Below are 22,675 nucleotides of genomic sequence, written 5' to 3' on the forward strand. Positions count from 1 at the left end.
TCATCCACACTGCCAAGAATCTTAACATTAGCCTAGTACTCTGGTCTTCCTGTTATTCCTTCCAAAATGAATCACCTCACACTTTTCTGCATTAAACTCCATTTGCCACCTCTCAGCCCAGCGCTGCAGCTTATCTATGTCCCTCTGTAACTTGTAACATCCTTCCGCACTGTCCACAACTCCACCGACTTTAGTGTCATCTGCAAATTTACTCACCCATCCTTCTACGCCCTCCTCCAGGTAATTTATAAAAATGACAAACAGCAGTGGCCCCAAAATAGACCCTTGTGGTACACCACTAGTAACTGGAGTCCAGTCATCAACCACCACCCTTTGTCTTCTTCCAGCTAGCCAATTTCTGATCCAAACCGCTAAATCACCCTGAATCCCATGCCTCCGTATTTTCTGCAGTAGCCTACCGTGGGGAACCTTATCAAATGCTTTACTGAAATCCATTATGACCACATCAACTGCTTTACCCTCATCCACCTGTTTGGTCACCTTCTCAAAGAACTCAATAGGTTTGAGAGGCACGACCTACCCTTCACAAAACCGTGTTGACTATCTCTAATCAAATTATTCCTTTCCAGATGATTAAACATCCTATCTCTTGTAAACCTTTCCAAGACTTTGCCCACAACAGAAGTAAGGCTCACTGGTCTATAGTTACCGGGGTTGTCTCTACTCCCCTTCTTGAACAAGGGGACAACATTTGCTATCCTCCAGTCTTCTGGCACTATTCCTGCAGACAAAGATGACTTAAAGATCGAAGCCAAAGGCTCAGCAATCTCCTCCCTAGCTTCCCAGAGAATCCTAGGATAAATCCCATCCGGCCCACGGGACTTATCTATTTTCACACTTTCCAGAATTGCTAACACCTCCTCCTTATGAACCTCAAGCCCTTCTAGTCTAGTAGCCCGAATCTCAGTATTCTCCTCGACAACATTGTCTTTTTCCTGTGTGAATACTGACAAATAAATATTCAGTTAGCACCTCTCCTATCTCCTCGGACTCCTCGCACAACTTCCCACTACTGTCCTTGACTGGCTCTACTCTTACCCTAGTCATTATTTTACTCATGACATATCTATAGCAAGCTTTAGGGTTATCCTTGATCCTACCTGCCAAAGACTTCTCATGTCCCCTCCTGACTCTTCTTAGCTCTCTCTTTAGGTCCTTCCTAGCTAACTTGTAACTCTTGAGCGCCCTAACTGAACCTTCATGTCTCATCTTTACATAAGCCTCCTTCTTCCTCTTGACAAGTGTTTCGACTGCTTCAGTAAACCACGGTTCCCTCGCTCGACCACTTCCTCCCTGCCTGACAGGTACGTAATTATCAAGGATACGCAGTAGCTGATCCTTGAACAAGCTCCACATTTCCATTGTGCCCATCCCCTGCAGTTTTCCTCTCCATCCGATGCATCCTAAGTCTTGCCTCATCGCATCATAATTGCCTTTCCCCCAGATATAACTCTTGCCCTGCGGTATATACCTATCCCTTTCCATCACTAAAGTAAACGGAATCGAATTGTGGTCACTATCACCAAAGTGCTCACCCACCTCCAAATCTAACACCTGTCCTGGTTCATTAGAAGTTTGAGTTATCAAGATAGAGTGACTTTAGGTATTGCGGGATTTTACGCAAAGGAACAGTCCTCTTTTCCCAAGTGCCTGAGTACACGTTGCTGGAGAAGTTGTTGATCCTGGATGTATGGAGGGATGAAAGGATTGGGGATATATGTAGGTGGTTGGGAGAGAAGTGAGCGGCCTTCGTGGAAGGGATTAAGCGTACGTGGGAGGAGGAGTTGGAGATGGGATGAGCAGATTGGAGTGAAGTAATGCTCTGGGTCAACTCAATCCCCTACTGCACAAGGATGAGACGTACAGTTCAAGGTGGTGCACAAAGCCCATGTGACTTGGGGCCCAGATGATTGGGTTCTTCCCAGGAGTGGCGGATGAGTGAGAGAAGTGTGGGAGGGGGCTGGTGAACCATTCCCACATGTTTTGGGGGTGTACAAAATTGGACAGCTTCTGGGAGGTGGTGTTTGGGAGTCTGTCAGGGATTGTGGGGGTGAAGCTGACACCAAACCAAATGGTGGCTATTTTTGGGGTGTTGGAGGTGCAGGAGGAGAAGAGGGCCGATGTGGTGGCCTTCACCTCTCTGATTGCCTGGTGACAGATTATCTTAAATTGGAGGTTGGCAGCGCCACTGGGGGTCGCGGCGTGGATGGGGGACTTTCTCCTCAGGTTGGAGAAAATTAAGTTTGCCCTCAAGATATTGGATGAGGGTCTGTCATACGGTAGAGGCTGTTTCTGTCCATGTTTGAGGATTTGTTTGTCGCGAGGAGGGTTAGGGATTAAAAGGGGGGAAATTTAACAAACTGTATGTACTATGTTTTGTTGGTGCTTTGTGGATGTGCTTTGAGTGAGTTTGGAATAAAATAAAAAACTTGTGAATTGTTATATCTACCCAACATCAGAAGAAACTAACAGGCAATGGAACTTCATTCTGTCCTTTGGTGCAGAGGGATCTGGTTGTCCTCATGCATGAATTTCAGAAAACTTGCATGCAGGGACAGCACATAATGAGGAAGGCAAATGGAATTTTTGCATTTTTGGCTAAAGGAATAGACTATAAAAGTGAGGAAGAGTTGCTGCAACTGTATTGGTGAGACCACACCTGGCGTACTGTGTATAGTTTTGGTCCCCGTATTTGAGGAGGGATGTAGTTGAATTCGACACAGTTCAGAGGAGATTCACTAAATTGACTCCAGAGAGGAGGGGTTTGTCTTATGAAGAGAAATTGAACAGTTTAGGCCGATACAGTCTTGAGTTTAGAAGAATGAGAGGAGACCTAATTGAGGTATATAGGATGATAAAAGAAATTGGCACGGTAGACAGAGCGGATGCTTCCTCTTGTGGGGAAATCTAGAACGAGAGCTCATAGTTTTAGGATAAGGGTACACAACCCCAGAGTGCGGTGGATGCCAGGTCATTGAGTAAATTTGAGGAGATAGACAGATTTTTAATTAGTAATGGGTTGAAGGGTGATGGAGAACAGGCAGGAAAGTAGAGTGGAGGTCGAGAAAAGATCAACCATAATCATATTGAATGGTGAAACGGGCTCGAGGGGCTGAATTGCCAACCCCTGCTCCTAGTTCTTATGTTCCTGTCTTTTGCTCTTCCTTTTTGAATGTGGAAACTGAATACTTAACCAAGTGTGAGATTTAAATTCTGAAAATCCATCTCAAAACATTACATACATATTCTACTGGGGTTTGTGGTTGTTGGATATTTGAGGTCATCCATCTCAGTTCTAGGTCATCACTACAGGAGTTCCTCATGGGTGTGTCCGAGGCTCAATCTTCTGTTACTTCAATGACATTTCCTTTATTATAAGGTCAGAAGTGGGGATGTTTGCGGATGGCTGCACAATGTTTAATACCACCCTCAAAGATACTGAAGCAGTCACTGTCCACACGCAGCAAGACCTGAATAACATCCAGACTTGAGCTGATAAGTGACACAGAAGTGCCAGGCTATGACCATCTCCAACAATAAAAAATCGAACCATTTCCCCATGACAGTCAACAGAATTATCACTGCTGAATCCCCAAGCATCAACATTGTGTTGGGGTTTTGTGTGTGTGTGTGTGTGTGTGTGTGTGTGTGTGTGGTTTTACCATTGACCAGAAAATTAATTGGGCCAGTCATTTAGATACTGTGATTACAAGAGCTCAGGTCCTTGGAATTCTGCAGTAACACCTTCTGACTCCACAAAACCTGCCCACCATCTACAAGATGAAGTTAGGAGTGTTATGTATTACTGTGACTGCAGCTCCAACAATGTTCAAGAAGTTCAAAACTATCCAGGACAAAGCAACCCACTTTATTGGAATCACTTTAACCATTCATTCTCTCCACCACCAGCAGTGTGCACTGCAACAACTCACCATGTCTCTTTCAACAGAACTTTCCAAACCCAAAACCTCAACCACGTTGATTGACAAGGGCAGCAGGTGCACGGGAACTTGCGGCAAGTTCCCCTCCAAGCCACAATCTTTCGGACTTGGAACTATATTGCCATTCCTTCACTGTTGCCAAGTCAAAACCATGAAACTTCCTTTCTAACTGCACTGAGTGTGCCTAAATCAGATGGACTGAAAAAGGTCAAGGAGGAAACTCACCATGACTTTCTCAAACACAATTAGGATGGGCAAGTGCTGGCTTTGCCTGTGACACTCATGGACGAATAGGTAAGTGAACCAGAACACGTGGTACATGTCGGTGTCAACAATGAACAGGACATAGATCGACTAGCAGAATGGGCAGACAAGTGGAATTTAATACTGGGAAGTGTGATGGTCTGCATTAGGAAAGCTGGGATAGGGAGAGACAATATGAACTTAATGACACAGATAGAGCATGCGAAGGGATGAGGGATTTGAGGGTTCATGTGCATACATCTTTGCAGTTGGCAAGACACATTAAGTAGCAAAGCATATGGGATCTTGGACACCATGAAGAGGTATTGAATGCAAAATAGGGAGGATATCCTGAAACTTTATAAAGCTTCGATTGACGAATGTGATATAAAATAGTTAGTTCAAATATTAGTTACAGTAATGTAGATGCGAGCCAGTCTGATGGTAGTGAGTTCACAAATAAGAGACAAAGAGATTCAGAAAGCATGGCAAAGAAGGGGGAGGGGTCAGATGGGGAAAAGGATGCTGGGTAACAAGAGGCCCAGGGTTAAGGAATGAGAAGTGAGCCAATTAGGATGTCTGACAAGGTCAGGAGGGGGATACGATGACCTATGGGAATCTGTGTGTGAAACTTGATGCCATTTGAATGTATTTGCAGAGATCCCTTTGTCTCGGACCTCATTCGTTTCCAAGGGGTCCAGGAGACTGGTTCTGTGTCCCTGAGAAGCGAGTCAGACTTGCAAGTTGGTTAAAAATAAATAATACTATGCCTACAAATCCATCTCGAGTTTTATTGAGGCCAGACTGACGGGTGAAGAATTCAACATTTGTCATTTGGTGCCGGAGACCCGGGATTTCTCCAGACGGTTACCGACCAACTGCGAAATCAGAATTAGACTGATTTTGGAAAAGGAAAGATGGTTTAGTTCTACGAGTGTTTTTGATGAACTGATGGGACATCTGGAAAGATGGTTCAGTTCCACGAGAGTGTTTTTAAAACTATAGTTGATTAAGCTAAAATTGTATCCTTGGACTGTAGTGGCGAGAAACGATAAATTTTAAAACAAACTAGATGCTGCATGTTAGTTAAAGCAGAAATCTCTCAAAGGGTTAACTGCAGCTTGAGATAACAGGCAACTTGTGGTGTAATTGAATACCTTTCTTTCGAGTCAGTGAAACTCCAGCAAAGTTACGTTTTGAATTAATTAAAGGAAACCAGTGGATTTCTCCACCTCTTTGATGAAAGTTAATTATTTTAGCAAGCAATTGATTGAAATTGCCAGAATTTTAAGTTTGAATTACTTGAAATAATGTTTATCTCATTTTATTTGTGAATTAATAGAAACTTAAAGAAACTCACTGACACCATTTTAAAAAGTGTAAATCTGGAGATGACAGTTGACTTTGCTCCGGTATAAATCACCACAGCTAACTGCTCCCTCATTGACAGCAGCCAACATTTTTGTGAATGTAAGAAAAACTTGTTAAAAGAAAAATTGTTAAGATAAAGAATTAATTAAGTAGTAAAAGTTATACAAGTTTGTTAAGCAAATCGTAAATTCAGTTCTGAGCTGAGATCAGAGCTAAGCTTGCAGGTTGCAGTAATTCAATTTGAATTTTCAAACATTTTAAGTTTTAAAAGAACACTGTTAAAACCTTTAAAATAATTTTGCCAAGTAGCAAAAATTGCCATTGGTTATAAATAGACAAAAAAAAAAGGAGAGCCAAAGTATGAAAGCTAAACATTTAACTAGATTACAGAGACAATATTGTCAACATGAGAGGGATAAGATCATGTTATTAAGTTGGCAAGAAAATGCCCTTAAAATGGGGATTCCAATTAGTGAAAGGGGAACCAGAAAACTCTGGAGTTCTTTAAAAAGGAGTGTGCATTCAAAAAACGTGCAAGTAAAGATAGGGTGGACTCGAGTAAAAAATAAATGAGCTACGTCGTTCAATGGCTGCCCTTGCATTGACAGAAGGAGATGAGGACCCAGAGAATTGGGCCATGTCGGGTAGAGACCCGACTGCACCAGTAGCATTGTCTGCACTAATTCCGGAACCACCAGGGTATCATAATTTATATCCAGTCACTGCTCCCCAGATTCAAATCATGCCAGCCTCTCCAGCCCCTTCGGTTGATAGCTTGGGTCATATTTCAGCATCTTCACCGTCTATTAGAGAAGGGGAGCTCTGTTCAACAAGTCCAGTTAACTCTAGGACCCGATCTCGGACAATGAGAGAGGATCCTGATCCTATCCAGAAACAATCACGCATACCACCTAGATCCCTTCAGACCGATATGGTAGGACAGAAAAGTATGAGAACAAAGAAAGAGGATGGGAATGGTTCTGAGGAGCTGGAGCTCCCCCTAGTGGAAGGGAAGGACAAAGTCTTTGAAGAGCCAGAGGAATCCGCTAGAGCGCCCCCTAGTGAGACTCTGAGATAGTTGCCGATTAGGAAAATACCAAACCCTGATGCTGTAACGGCGGCCGCCCAGCCCACAATAGACGTTTATTTCCCATGGAGACCCAGTGAGATGATGGCTATTCAGGCTGCAATCCCAGACAGCAAGAAATCTCCTGCTGCTTTTGTGGATTATCTGAGAACTACCATCTCAGTTTATCAAGCTGATTCAAGGGACCTCTGGGCCCTAGTCCAGCAGATTTTAACCCCAGCAGAGTACCGCAATCATTTCAATCACTTGAATTATGCTAGCCAAGCAAGCCCATGCTTTGGACGATGATAGACGGGCACAAATCCTGAATGCGTTGAATGTCATATTTCAAAAGCCCATAAACATTTCTGCTATCTTAGACCTCAAACCTAAAAAGACTGAAGAGCCAGAGGAATTTCTGGAACGTTTTAATGAAATCTACCGTGGGCAGTCAGGCGACTTGCCGTACCAAAATGGTCAGAATTCCCCTCAATATTGTGCTATGTTAATGCATTGCCTACCACCTTCCGTGGCTGCTGCCGTGAAATGTAATAACATGAATTGGACAGAGAACGACCCTTCTCAGATGGCCAGGGCAGTCAGATTTTATTGGAAGGAGGGTGTAGACCAGGAAGAAGGCTCAGTTACAAAGATTAATACTGAGTATGTAATGAAAAAGGATGATCTGAGACCCCAACCAGCGGCAGATACGGTGGCTTACCAGCTGGAACCCCAATATTGTGACCTTGGGTGGGTGGATCAACATGGGGTAGGATATCAAACCCACCCAAATAGGCCCTCAACTCCTCTTTATGGCCCACCGAATGCACAAACAGCTTCACAACTGCCGCCCCCTCTGAGGGGCCATAGGTCTACTGGGAAGAGAGGACGGGGCAGATATAGAGGGAACAATACATGTTTTAATTGCGGCCGTGCAGATCACTGGCAACAGGAATGCCCCTTTAAAAGACGGGCAGCAGAAGGAGACTACCCGACCCAAAGGAGGGGGTACCCACCAAGGGGAGGACAGACGAGGTACACTGACTTCTCCCAGGCAAACCCTTTCCCAACACAAGATTGACTAGCTAATTTAGTCATAAGGACTCTCCAATCGGACAGGGAACCTATTATTTCTCTGCAGATAGGAGATCAACACTGTTTATTTGTAATCGACACTGGAGCAGCCATGTCTTCGGTGCAATCAGAACTTCGACTTCCACTATCCGACCACACCCAGCATTTGTCGGGGTTCCAAGGACAGGTGTGTGAGTATCCTATTTCTGAACCTGTGACAGTCACTTACGAGAATAAGTCTGCAGACCATCAGTTTGTGGTGACTACTGGATTGGACTGTAACTTGTTGGCCCGAGATTTGTGTATCTTCCAGCTACAGCTAGAGTGCGGAGACGAAGGGGTAACGGTTCAATCATGGAGGATGAGACAACAGTGCTATATTTCTATCACTCCCCAGTGGTGGACGTTAGATATTGAACATTCACTGCACCATGTTACCCTGGCCTACGACAGAACCGGACAAAACTGGGAGTTGGAGGACAAATACCGGCCGTTCATTGGGACCGAATGGCCAGTCAAGGTTACAGCCACAGTCACGGGAAAAGAAGGTACAGACGATTTTGTTACAATACCACCACATTTATGGCCACAGTCAGCGTGGGCCCTCATATTACACGTCAGATTAACAGCTCGGGGGACTAGTGATTTGTTGCTGGACACTTGGTGGCACCCTAAAATGCAAGGGTTGGCCCAGAGTATCAGTAATCGGTGGTTGATTTGTCAGCAAAATAACACCGGCAAAGGTATCCCTTGTGGTATGAGGCAAACCCCGTTACCCAGTGGTCCCTTTGAGACGCTCCAAATGGATTACATTGAGTTGGAAAGATGTCAATGTTATAAATATGTTTTGATCATTGTGGATGTGTTCAGCAGATGGATCGAGGCATATCCGACTACCGATAATAAAGCTGCTACTGTGGTTAAAGTTCTGATGCGGGAAATCATTCCCCGGTACGGTATACCAGCTCAGTTAAGTTCTGATAACAGGCCTCATTTTATTGGACAGATTAATAGAGAGTTCTGCTCCCAGTTGGGCATACGCCAGCAGTTACACTGTGCGTACAGACCGCAGGCGGCCAGGTTGGTTGAGAGACACAATTAGACCCTCAAAACTAAATTGGCTAAATTAAGAGCAGACACGGAACTGACATGGCTTAAGTTGCTCCCCGTTGCCCTCTTCCTGCTGCGGGACCAGCCCGGCTCTCTCCTGCCGAGATATTTTATGGCAGGCCCCTTAGAACTCCCTGGAACCTGCATGTTCCCAGACTGGTTCAGTTTCACCATATGACTGAAGAAATGACCACCTATGTTCTAGCCCTCACTAAGGTCCTCAAAGAGCTCCATGGCCAGGTCCGCGCGGCTCACCCGCCACTGCCCCCATTACCTAGCTCACTTTCAGTGCAACCCGGTAGTTATGTCATGGTCAAAAATTGGACTCGGAAAGGGTCAGAGCCACAATGGGAGGGGCCCTTCCAAGTTCTCCTTAACTGCAGTGGGGGTGGTAAAGTGGAGGGGCGGAGTGCTTGGGCCCACCTCTACCACTGTAAAAAGGTCGGTTACTAACCTGCCTCCCTTCCCCAGCGCTGTTTTACAGGTGTGAAGCATGATGGGATAGATGCGCACCGCCTGTGTAATCTTTGGCCTCGCCTCGTTTGGAATGACCCCAACCAAACTACAAGGACATTTTGTTTATGCAGAGGTGATGTTCTTCGCTGCCCCCATATACGAGGACATGGTATCGACTCATGGAAGGTCATCAGGTTAACGGACAATGCAGGACTCATGAAGCAATTGCACCGGTCCCAGCGATGGGAAGGGAACATTACATGGACATTGCCGTGTTTTTGGACTACATGTAAATTTGATTTTGGATGTGTTAAGATTGGTTCCATAAAGGTAAAATCAGACCGTCAGGAGAGGGTAGGAAGAGGTTGTGAGAGAGAGAGGGGGACTAGAGAGAGGACGGGGCGTGTAAGGAGGGGAGTACAACTAGAACGTAGGTTATCCGGAGATACACTTAATTCATTTAGGAGCCAGACTGAGGAAAACGCGGGTAGTATGATTCTCTTCTACCAGATTTACCACCGCTTGTATGGCCAGGGACGGGTTGTCTGCTACCCGAACCCCACAACGGTGTCTAGGTTATTTTCTGTTTCACCGCTTTGGGGCACTCCCCAAACGGTGGTTCATTGTCAGCGTTCCGAGCCACCGGCTATTTGCCTTCCCCTTCCTCGGGATAATTCCCACTCACAGTATGATAGGCTGCAACGGTGGAGGGCATACATACCTAGCCACTTCACTCCCAATAGAGACTCCCGGTCGTACGAGAATTGTTTCGGCAGTGACGGGTACGACTGTTTGCTGGTAGAGGTGGAAACGAATATAACATGTCTGTTCCCCACCTGTACGGACAGGAGGTGTCATGTCACTCAGGCGTCTGGCCAATGCGTTTGTTACAACACCACCTGCGTTCCATTGAACGCCGGTCTCCAGCTCCTTTGCGGCTGGGCGAATGTCTCTCATATCACTGTTGGGACTAGGGCTTTCCGCATTGCTAGGCGGCCCGAATGGGCGTTTCAAAGCTGGATAAACTGGGAGGTGTGGGGGGTTCCTTGGCGGTTAGCGATAGGAATTATTTTATTTGTGGCCTTACCATCCTGGGAAACGAAACCTTGGGAGCCCTCGGGGCAATAACCGAGGAATTGTCTCAGCTGCGGTTGTTTGCAATGCAGAACTGGTATGCTCTTGACTATCTTCTGGCCCGTGAGGGTGGGGTATGCGCCATAGTGCAGGGCAAATGTATCATGGGAGTTCAAGACTTAACCGCTAAAATCACTAAATTTATGGATCGCATATGGGATCACCTGGACGGAATGCAGGATTCTGGCTCTTGGGGTAACTGGGGATTTGGAGGTTGGAAGGACTGGTTGATAAATATGGCCATGTATTTAGCAGTGGCACTCGGCTGCATCTTGGTGGGCCTGGCCATCCTTAAATGCGTGATGGGTAGAATGCGGGGTGCACTGGAACAGATAGACGCCCCTAGAATCTTGGCTGTTAGGATCCAGCAGATGATGGAGTGCTGCAACAAGAATTGGAAATGCAGCGACGAATCTTCTTAGATGAGGGGCCATAGCTACAGATTGAATAGATAGGTTATCATGAAATGATAAAAGGACGGAATGACGAATGTGATATAAAATAGTTAGTTCAAATATTAGTTACAGTAATGTAGATGCGAGCCAGTCTTATGGTAGTGAGTTCACAAATAAGAGACAAAGAGATTCAGAAAGCATGGCAAGGAAGGTGGGAGGGGTCTGGTGGAGGATGGGGAAAAGGATGCTGGGTAACAAGAGGCCCAGGGTTAAGGAATGAGAAGTGAGCCAATTAGGATGTATGGCCAGGTCAGGAGGGGAAAAGGATGACCTATGGGAATCTGTATGTGAAACCTGATGCCATTTGAATGCATTTGCAGAGATCTCTTTGTCTCGGACCTCATTCGTTTCCAAGGGGGTCCAGGAGACTGGTTCTGTGTCCCTTTGAAGCGAGTCAGACTTGATTAAAAGTCTGGTTAAAAATAAAAGTCTGGTTAATAAGTTGGTTAAAAATAAATAATACCATGCCTACAAATCCATCTAGTGTTTTATTGAGGCCAGACTGATGGGTAAAGAATTCAACATTTGTCATGATTAGGTTAAATTCAGGTATTGCTTCCAGTTCTGCTCACCACACTAAGAAGGACTTGAGGGTCTTAAAACCAACCTATCCTCTGTTTGTACATTGCGGGAACAAGGTGCTACTTCTTCAAGTACAAAGGCTTCTCTCGACCGACTGCCCGAATCTTCTACTCTCACAATGCCATCACTGCTCACAGGTGCTAAAGTTCTAGACACTCCATCATAGAACTGCTTTTGTTTTGCTTTAATGTTTTGTATTTCTTGCAGTACCACTGCACTCTCCTCCTTCTTTGTCAAGTATGGAATGAGTAACTCTGCTGGCGATCTACCATGTGACAATGGTGACTCTCTGTTATTCAATAGTGCGAGATATGGATCAGATTGGCTGTCCATTGTTTTCTTCAACAATTGCTTAACAATATATACACTTTTCTCAGCTTTTCAGTACCTGCAGGTGCAGTTAGAGGAGTCCAAATGGGTGCAGGAGGAGGTGCCAGCAACCATGCGTGCTAGCCATGCCAACATCGCACGGCTTGCGTCCGCAGTGAAGGCCTGGGGGGGGGGTTTGACGGTTTTGGCTCTGGAAAAGCATGTCCAAGGCCTGTGCAGGCACTGGCCAAGGCCCAGGACAGGGCTGCCGCCTCACAGGCAACCACGTGCCAGAGCCACCTGGAAATTGCAGCTGGGCTTCTGAGCATGGCCCAGTCACAGCAGGCCATGGCGGAGAACATCAGTGGCATTGCCCAGGTGCTGGCTGAGGAAATGCAGACACAAGGGAGATGGCCCAGACCTAGGCTGATGTGACACAAACCCAGAACGCGGTGGCAGTCAACGGGTGATGTGGTGCAGTCCCAGACGGATATGTCCACTCCACTGCCGTGAGCATGCAGACCCTGGTCGAGACTAGAGTGCACCTCCAGGACTGGTGGGGTCAGGTGGCGGGGGAGCTTCAGGGGATAGTTCCACTTAACCCCCGTCCCATGGATTAGCGCAGGGGCCGTCGTGCACCTCGAGGGAGGAGGTGGTGATGGTACCCATGCCGGTGACTCCCGCATGGGAGGTGCCGGAACGCAGCACCCCAGACTCTTTCTCCTCTCCCCCCACAACATGCATCTGGTGGGATGGGGCACAATAGGGTGACGCCATGCCACCTGGGACACTCGAGCAGCAAGCCCACCCAGTCCCGGTCGCCCCAGAAGACGCCTGCCAACGGGGACCCAGGCCGCAGAGTGGGAGTCACAGCAGATCGCCTTCACTCCTGCTGTACCGGACATGTCAGGAATCGTCGAGTGTGTCAGGATGGTGTCGTCGTGCATACTGCCTGGGTATCGGGCGCAAACATGTATTATGCGCAGCTGATGGTCATATGTCAGCTGCACGTTCATCGAGTAGAACCCATTTCGGTTTCTGTAGAGCGCATGTCATCTGCAGGTGCTTGTAGGGCAACGCGCATCCTGTCAATCATCCCCTGGACATCACATTAATGGCAGCGAACCCCGCTGCCTAGGCATCCTGCTGGGCTGTGTCCACATTGAAGTGGATGCATTGAGCCACCTGGGCTTATAGGGCCTCTGTGACGGCATGGATGCACCTGTGGACCGACGTCTGTGAGATTCCCCGCTCAGCGCCTGGAAGGACCCAATCGCATAAAAGCTATGGGGGACTGTCGCCTCGATGGCCACCATGAGCGGGTGTCCTCCCCCATTCCCCCACGTTGCCAGGTGTGCCATGATCTGGCAGATACCTTGCTCTGTCTCTGGCCACCATAACTGTCATTCCAAATATGAGGAGCTTTTTCTGCCAATTTCTATTTCCAACTTTGATTGGGCAGTAAAGTTGTACCAAATATTATTTTATTACTATAATACTAACGTTCTGTTACTAAAATGTACTAATTTGCACGTATCATCTCCATTAATGGATATATGCCCTTCAAACCACAAACCAAGTTCTCAATGATTATCCGAAAAGTCAACATCGGTCTATAATTGTCCACATTGGGCTCCATATACCTCTCATTCAGCCAAAGCCAAGGTGGAATTTCCGCAAAGCGTGCTGGCAAAGCTTCACTGACCAGTAGGAAAGTCTGTTGCCTGTATTCCGATCAAACAGATGCCAATGAATGAGACGTACACACGCTTCACCAAGGCCATCTTTAGAGCTGCCAAAGCGAGCATTCCACGTAGGTTTCATCCAATGTATATTCTCTGCCTCGATTGTGAATGCCTTGAACTCCCCAGGCGATCCCGATATTGCTGACTATTTCATCAAAACATTAGCAATGTATGCTGCACTCGCTGGGAAGAGCTAACTGGCAACCTGGACTGCACTCAGCCAGCTGGAAAGTTTGGAGGTTGATCCAGCAACTAGCTGCTGGGCAGCAACCTGCAACTTCTAACCGGAGCTGCATCCCACTAAGTGCAGTGGTTACTCACCTTGTCAAAGGTGGTAGAGCTCTTACCAGACCGAGCCACAAACGCAATGTTGCTATGGAATGGAGATCCTTCAAAAGGGGAAAGAACTCAAGACCAGCTAAACAACCAAAGCCATAAATCAGCAAACTGAAACCTGGCAAAGCTGTGGGTTATGACCAAATCTATGTCATGGCAACAAAATGGTTCTCTGTATTCCTGCCCAGAACGGCGCTGTTTGGCACAAAGGCCTACTGGTAAAGCTTTCTAGGGTCCTACCATCCTGGGTTGTTTACCCCATCGCTTCTCTCTTCAAAACAGACTATTTTGAATCCATATGGGGCCCAAACCCAGCACATGAAAGAGGCAGTGAAATGGCCTACCTCAAGGATCAGTACTGGCCCTACCCTGTTCAACCTGTACATAAATGACCTGCCAGCCACATGCAGCCCCAAGTTCATCGATGCAGATGATATCTGCTGTGCTTACCAAGCGAGAGATGTAAAGGACATGAACAGTGCTCCTCATGGCAAACTTACTAAAATCTGACTCCTGTCAAAACTAATGCATCAAACCAAGCTTGTCACTTTGGACCACACACACTGACCTTCAAGCCACACCCCCAGCAAGTCTCAGTTAAACTTAAGACTTGCAACAATCTCATCAGCAAACGAGCAGGAACCTCTTCGGGAGCCAACACCATAACTTAAAGAATCTCCTCTTCAGCTCTCAGGTACTCAATTGAAGGCTGAAAACTGGCAGATGTCCAGCTGAACTAGATCATGAAGAACATCTCAGGAGTAATTGGTCAACAAACAAAGTGGCTCCCTATGCTGTGCAACTGTGCCACCACAAATCAGTTGCGTGCCTAGCACAGCACAATTGCTAGAAAGAGTGCACAAACATCCTGATGGGTAGAAGTCATCACCCACCCGCCCAGCAAATGCTTCATCTAAAGCCAGACAATCTGGACCAACCTGCCTGAGAAAGGTAGTTCTGCTGCTGGACTGTGGAATGACCCGTGACTCAACACCAACATGACCCGGAGTCAGCAGTTGGTTGATGATCCCACATTGGAACTCTGAAGCTTCAATCTCACGCATGGTAAGTGGGTCAAACTGAACAGGTTTCACACTGGAGTTGGGACACTGCCACAACAACGTTCTCCATTGAGGACACTGACTCGCCCAAGAGCAGCTGTGGCAAAACGCAAACCATGTGCATATAAGCGACAAGTACACCAGCCTGTGCTTCAGCAGTGGTCTCACTGCCTGCACCAGGCTGATGAGGCTGCAGCTGGCTGACAAATTTCAAATTTGACATCTAGCTGTTCATTAGTGAATACGTTAGTTGTAGTAGTAGTTCTGCAATCTCTCCATTTACACGGCAGACTACTTTTCTGCTCTTCCTGTCTTTGTGGAAAAATTCACATTTTCCTACAATACATCCAATCTTCTAAATTTTTGTTCACTCACAACCTATTTTTCCCCCTTTGTAGATACTTTGCTTCCTTTTGATAACTTACTGCTCAACCTATTTTACTTGACACTGAAAGCAGCCCAACAAGTTTGTAATTGTGTGCATATACTTTGATGTAATTTTTTAAGAACACATTGATCTTTTCAATTCACTGGCACCTACCCTGTTATAACCCCTTGTGACAACAGTCAATGACACAATAATCTCATCTGTGTCTCAGTACTTTGGATACATATCAGTTTGAGCCATGGTTGTGAGATGTTCTTCTTCTGCCGAATGAAATGGAGATCATGTGGCTGCATGCAATACATCTAGTAAGCCACAGTATAGCAATAGCAGTTCTCTGTTCAACTCAGTATCTGACTACATTCACCGTGCCATTGGACAGGGAAAGGTACGTATGAATAATGAGCAAGAGGCTGTCATTCAACCCCTCGAGCCTGCTCCACTATTTAATAAAATTATGGCTGATCTGATGGTAACCTCAAATCTGTGTCCCACCTACCCCAAAATTTATCACCCCCTTGCTCAGCAATGATCTATCTACCTCTACCTAAAAAATGTTCATAGACCCTGCTTCGACCACCTTTTCAGGAAAAGAATTCCAAAGACACACGAGCATCTAAGTGAAACAAATTCACCTCATTTCAGTTTTAAGCACTTGTCCTTAGCCCTTGACTCCGACAAGAGGAAACATCCTCTTCCCATTCACACTGTCACAACCCCTCAGGATCTTATATGTTTCAATCAAGTCTTCTAAACTCTAGTGATACAAGTCTAGCCTGTCTAAACTTTCCTCTGAAGACAACCCACCCATTTCAGATATTAGCCTGGCAAACATTCTCTGAACTACTTCCAATGCATTGACATACTTCCTTAAAGGTGACCAATATTGTACACAGTACTCCAAATATACCAGTGACCTGTAAACTGAACCATAGTCTCCCTACTTTTGTTTTCAATTCCCCTTGCAATAAATGATATAATTCTATTGGCTTTCCTAATTACTTGCTGTATCTGCATATTAGCCTTTTGTGATTCATGCATTAGGACACTCAGATCCCTCTGCACCTCAGAGCTCTGCAATTTCTCACCATTTAGATAATATGCTTCTTTTTTATCTTTCTGTCAAAATGGACACTTTCACATTTTCCCACATTTTACTCCATTTGCCAGATCTTTGCCCACTCACTTATCTATCCATATCTTTTGTATGTTCCTTATGTCCTCTTTACAACTTACTTTATTTGTGTCATCAGAAAATTTGGTAACCGTCCCTTCAATACCTTCATCCAAGTCATTTATATAAATTGTAAACAGTTGAGGTGCCAGCACTGATTCTGTGGCACACCACTCGTGACATCATGCCATCCAAAAAAACTTATTTATGGCTACTGTGTTTCCAGTCAGTCTTCTATCCAGGCCAAGATGTTACCTCCTATAACACAAGCTATTATTTTCCACAAAGCCTTTGATATGGCATTTTATCAATACCTTCTGGAAATCCAAATACAGTGCATCCATTGGTTCCCCTTTATCCGCAGCATAGGTTACTTCCTCAAAGAATTCCAATAAGCTGGTTAAACATGATTTTCCTTGCACAGAACCATTCTGGTTCTGCCTGATTACCTTGAGCTTATCCAAATGCCTCAGGATAACTTCTTTAATAATAACTTCGAACATTTTCCCTACAACAGATGTTAAACTAATTGGCACGTTATCTGCTTTCTGACTCCCTTTCTTTTTGGAATAATGGAGTTACATTTGCTATCTTCTAATCTAATGTAGTCTTTCCTGAATCTAAGGAGTTTTGGAAAACTAAAATCAACACATCAAATATCTGACTAGACACTTCCTCAAAGACCCCAGGATGAAGTCCGGGCCCCAACTCTTGTCTGCCCGCAGCTCCAACAATCTACTCAGTATCACTTCTCTGGTGACTGTAATTTTCCCGAGTTCCTTCCTCCCTTCAATTTGCTGCTTTATAGCTGCTTCTGGGATGTATCGTCTGTAGTGAAGGCTGGTGCAAAATACCTATTTTATTCATCTGCCATCTCCTTGTTTTCTATTAAATTCTCCAGGTTCACTTTCTAAAGGACCAATGTTCACTTTGTTAACTCTTCTTTTTAAAGATGATGTGGAGATGCTGGCGTTGGACTGGGGTGAGCACAGGAAGAAGTCTTACAGCACCAGGTTAAAGTCCAACAGGTTTGTTTCAAATCACTAGCTTTCAGAGCATTGCTCCTTCCTCAGGTGAATGGAGAGGTGGGTTCCAGAAACATTTATATAGACAAAGTCAAAGATGCCAGACAATAGTTTGAATGCGAACATTAGCAGGTAATGTCTTTGTGGAGCCAGAGAGAGGGGTAACCACAGGTTAAAGAGGCGGGAATTATCTCAAGCCAGGACAGTTTGTAGGACTTCGCAAGCTCAGGCCAGATGGTGGGGGGTGAATGTAATGCGACATGACATATCTTCTTTTTAAAGATATTCATAAAAACTCTTAATATCTGTTTCAATATTTGTTGGGGCCTTGTTCCCTGCCCAGTCGTCTTCAGAGCAGCTTGTGAACTTTTTGAACAAGTTTCAGCAGCGGAGGAAGGAGATCTGAGGACCTGGCTAAAATGGAGGAACCGCTTAAGGCAGCTATCGAGAGAGTGGAGCAGAGGCTGTAGTGGCAAGGCCCATCTCCAGAAGGTGGACGGAGTCGATGGGGGAGCATGAGGACCGGCTGGCCTTGCTGGAGGCAGAGATGCTGCTGGTGGAAGATCGCCACAAGAGGTTGAGGGAGAAGGTGGAGCACCTCGAGAATCACTCCAGGAAGCAGAATCTCTGGATTGTGGGAATGCCTGAGGGATCGAAGGAGTGCAGGCTGCTAAATATGTGGCAAATGTGCTGGAGAAGCTGATGGCGGAGGGGTCTTTGGCTATCCCCTCGAGGTGCATCGGGCATACAGGGTGCTGAGGAGAAGGTCGAAGGTGAAGGAGCCACCAAGGGCGATGGTGGTGAGGCTGCATCATTTTCTCGATAAGGAGAAAATCATGAAATGGGCGAGGCAGATGAAGAAGTGCACCTGGGAGGGGAGGAAGCTGAGAATATACCAGGATCTGGGTGTGGATTAGGGCTGCCCCCTACAAGGAGGGGGTGAAGTTTGGGGTGCTGAATCCTGCTCATCTGTGTGTCACGCATCGAATTGGGAGTTTTATTTTGAAATGCCAGAGAAGGCGAGTGAATTTATGAGAGGAGTGGGAGGTCACTGAACTGTGGAGATGTTCAATATGGGGAATGTAGGTTCACAAGATGGGTGGATTGGTGAATTTAATGAGAAGGGAAGCAGAGAGGGCGAGAGTGCTTTCTTTTATGTTTCGGTTTCGGGGGGTGATGAAGGTGGATTTGGGGAGGGGTGTAGACGGAGACCATGGGCGGGGCCACAATGTTAGCTGGTTTGCTAGTTAACAAGGGTGAAGTGGGAGGTCCACAGGAGCGGTGGATGGGGGGGGGGGGGGGGGGGGGGATGGCTTGATTTTCTCTTTGGCTATGGGGGTGTGGGGTGGAAGGGAGGGATACTGCCGTAGCAAATGCTGGTGTGATGCAATTGGTTAAGGAGGGACAGTGGTGGACATCTTGGGGATGGACATGAGATGCGGGCAGAGGCCAGAGGGAGCAGGGGAAAGAACATGGCTCATCAGCAAGGAAAAGGGTCAGGGAGTGCCCCGAAGCGGAATGTGCGGGGCCGGTTAAATGATCGTGTTTGAGTTGAACGTTGTGTTCCTTCAGGAGACACACGATGCTGGGGGATCAGACACGGCTGATGGGCAGCACGGTAGCACAGTGGCTAGCACTGTTGCTTCACAGCTCCAGGGCCCAAGGTTCGGAATGTGGCGACTAGGGGCTTTTCACAGTAAGTTCATTGCAGTGTTAATGTAAGACTCCTTGTGACAATAAAGATTATTTATTTTTTTAAGGGGTGGGTGGATCAGGTGTTCCACTCGGGGCTGGATATGAAGACAAGTGGGGTGGTGGTGCTGGTCAACAAGAGGGTGGTCTTTGAGGTCGGCTGTATTGTAACCAACCCTGGGGTCAGGTACGTGATGGCAAGCGGGAAGTTATCATAGAATTTACAATGCAGAAGGATGCCATTTGGCCCATTCAGTCTGCACTGGCCTTTGGAAAGAGGAGCCTACTGAAGCCTCCACCCTATCCCCCTAACCCAGTGACCCCACCTAACCTTTTAGACACTAAGGGGCAATTTAGCAGGAATTTAACCCAGGTCCCTGGAGCTGTGAGGCAGCAGTGCTAACCACTGCACTACCATGCCACCCATGGCATTTGGTGAAGCCTGTGGTGCTAGTGAGTGTTTATGCCCCAAATTGGGATGACGTGGATTTTGAGGCAGGTTTTAGGGAAGATTCCGTTTCTCGCCACCGCCTGCTTCCTCAGCTGGTGCATCAACATCCTGCTCGCTCTACCTGTACTCATAAACCTCCCCTCTGGCCCTCCATAGCTGCCCTACCACCATTCTTGTGGACACCAGCCCAAACTCCATCTGGAGCCTCTGTCTCTCCTTTAACAACTCTTCCTCCAGCACCACCGAATACCTCCGGTCCACCCTCAGGATGTCCTCAACTAACCAATCCTTGTCTCCTGCAGCCATGTCTCCGCAATATCCATCAAATCGTACTCATTCATTTCTTTGCGCACATCAGACCTAAATGCCAAACTGCTTTAAAAAACCATTACTTTTTACGGCAGAAGGTCTGTTTACAATATTGGATGGCTCGAGTTTGAAACAGCTATAGATTTCCATTTCTACCAGCTGTTACAGACAGGTAACAGAGCTTTTACACTTGTAATTGCAACCAGTAGCCCAATAAACTGCACCCCCACCACCCTGAACGTCACCCCACTCTTGATATCAAGGTCACATTTGATGGACTGTGGCATCAGGAGCCTTTGCAAAGCTGAAGTCAATGGGTATCGGGGGGGAGATTCTCCACTGGTTGGGAGTCATACCTAGAAAGGAAGCTGGATGTGGTTATTGGAGGTCATTCATTTCAGTCCCAGGACATCACTGCAGGAGCTCCTCAGGATAGTGTCTTTGGCCCAACCACCTACAGCTGTTTCATCAAAGACCTTCCCTTCACCAGAAGGTCAGAAGTGGGATGTTCATTGATGATTGTAAAATGTTCAGCACCATTCACAACTCCTGAGACACAGATGTAGTCTGTACCCAAATACAGCAAGAGCTAGATGACATTCAGGCTTGGGTTGATAAGTGACAAGATACATCACAACACACAAGTGCCAGGAAATGACCATTTTCCAATGACATTACAATGGCATTACCATCGCTGAATCCCACACTATTTCTTGTAAAATAAATTTAAGAGTACCCAATTAATTTTTTCCAATTCAGGGGCAATTTAGCGTGGCCAATCCACTTACCCTGCACATCTTTAGGTTGTGGGGGCGAAACCCACGCAAACACGGGGAGAATGTGCAAACTCCACACGAACAGTGACCCACAGCCGGGATTGAACTTGGGACCTCGGCGCCATGAGGCAGCAATGCTAACCACTGCGCCACCATGCTGCCCCTGAATCCCCCACTATTAACGTTCTTGGGGGAGGGTTTGATCAGAAACTGAAGTGGACCAGCCATATAAATACTGTGGCTTCAAGATCAGGTCAGTGGCTAGGACTCCTGCGCTGAGTGACTCACCTCCTGGCACCCTAGAGCCTCACCAACATCTACAAGGCACAAGTCAGAAAAGTGCTGGAATATTCTCCACTTGCCTGGGTAAGTGCATCTCCAAAAACACTCAAAAAAGCTTGACATCATCCAGGACAAAGCAGTCTGTTTCACTGGCACCCCATCAAGCACATTCGTTCTCTCCACTACACTCCACAGTGGCTGCCAGGTGTACCATCTACAAGATGCACTACAGCAATTCACAAAGGTTCCTTCAACAGCAGCTTGCAAACCCCTTGAAGGACAAGGGCAGAAGTATAGGAGCACTACACCTGCAACGCCCCCTCCAAACCACCCTGACTTGGAACCATATCACGGTTGTTTCACGGTCACTGGGTCATAATCGCAGAACTTCCTTCCGAACGACAATATGGGTGTACCTGCACCATTACATGGTCTGCAGCAGTTCAAGAAGATGGTTCATCACCACCGTCTCGAGGGTTATTAGGGATGGGCAAAAAATGGTGGCCTAACCAGTGACATGCACATCCCATGATAGAATATGAAAGAAATAAATAGAAAATCATGCCTCAATCATAATTGCCAAATGAATTTATTTACATTGTTATAAGAGACCTTTAAATAAAAGCATAAATATTATTTTTGGTGGTATTAAGCTGACAAACAATTTAAGCAGTTGTATGGCATTTCTTTGTTTATTATTATAATCTTAAATCTACACATTTTGTATGGTGAAGACTTGAACATTATGGAAAGTGGAGACCAACCAAATTGCTAAATAGCTTTGAAATATGGGTTTGGAGGAGAATGGAAATGATCAGCTGGACAAAAAAATAAAGTAATTAAGTACCGAGGATAGTGAACGAACAAAAATTTACTGAATGTAATTATGAAAAGACAGGACGGCACAATGGCGCAGTGGTTAGCACCGCTGCCTCAAGGCACTGAGGACCCGGGTTCGATCCCGGACCATTGTCCGTGTGGAGTTTGCACATTCTCTCCATGTCTGCGTGGGTCTCACCCCCACAACCCAAAGATGTGAATTGGCCATGTTAAATTGCCCCTTAATGGAGAAAGAAAAAAGAATTGGGTACTGTAAAATTATTTTTTTTTAAATGAAAAGGCAGAGACACTGGGTAATGCACATCTCAAGAAGAAGTGGACTAATAAGAGATATTATGGAAGGAAGATTTCAATGAAAATGAGGAAGAGGAAGGAAAATATTATCAATATTGGAAGGTTTGAAAATTGAAGGAAGTTGGAGGAAAATCAAAAGACTGGCACAGGACATAGAAACATGGCAATAACTATGATCCAGGGAGCTGCCTTCGGGCAGAGCACACAAGAATGAAGAAGTGTGTACTGTTTTACAGTAAACAGGCTAATGAAACAAATGTCATCTGAAAATTTTAATTGCCCATCTGCTAATCTTCGCATCTATATTGTTTACTGAGCCACATTGTATCAGTATCCCTAAAGGAGGCCATTCAGCCCATCAAGTATGTACCAACCCTCTGAAAGAGCACCCTTTCTAGGCCCACTCACCCACCCTATCCCTGTAAACCCACCTAAACGGCAAATCCTGGAGGAAACCACAGCACCCAGAGGAAAGCCACACAGACACGGAGAGAGCTTGCAAACTCCAGTCATCCAAGGTCTGAATTGAATCCGGGGTCCTGG

The 22,675-nt window shown here is 46.1% G+C and overlaps 1 protein-coding gene across 4 annotated transcripts in view; it reads right to left on the reverse strand.

Moving 5' to 3' along the window:
* The window catches only part of pds5a (PDS5 cohesin associated factor A), a 326,590-nt gene that overhangs the window by 40,189 nt on the left and 263,726 nt on the right, over positions 1–22,675 (reverse strand). The gene's annotated exons all lie outside the window — the stretch shown is intronic.

This window comes from Scyliorhinus torazame, chromosome 3, assembly GCF_047496885.1.
Source record: "Scyliorhinus torazame isolate Kashiwa2021f chromosome 3, sScyTor2.1, whole genome shotgun sequence".
Taxonomy (NCBI): Eukaryota; Metazoa; Chordata; class Chondrichthyes; order Carcharhiniformes; family Scyliorhinidae; genus Scyliorhinus; species Scyliorhinus torazame.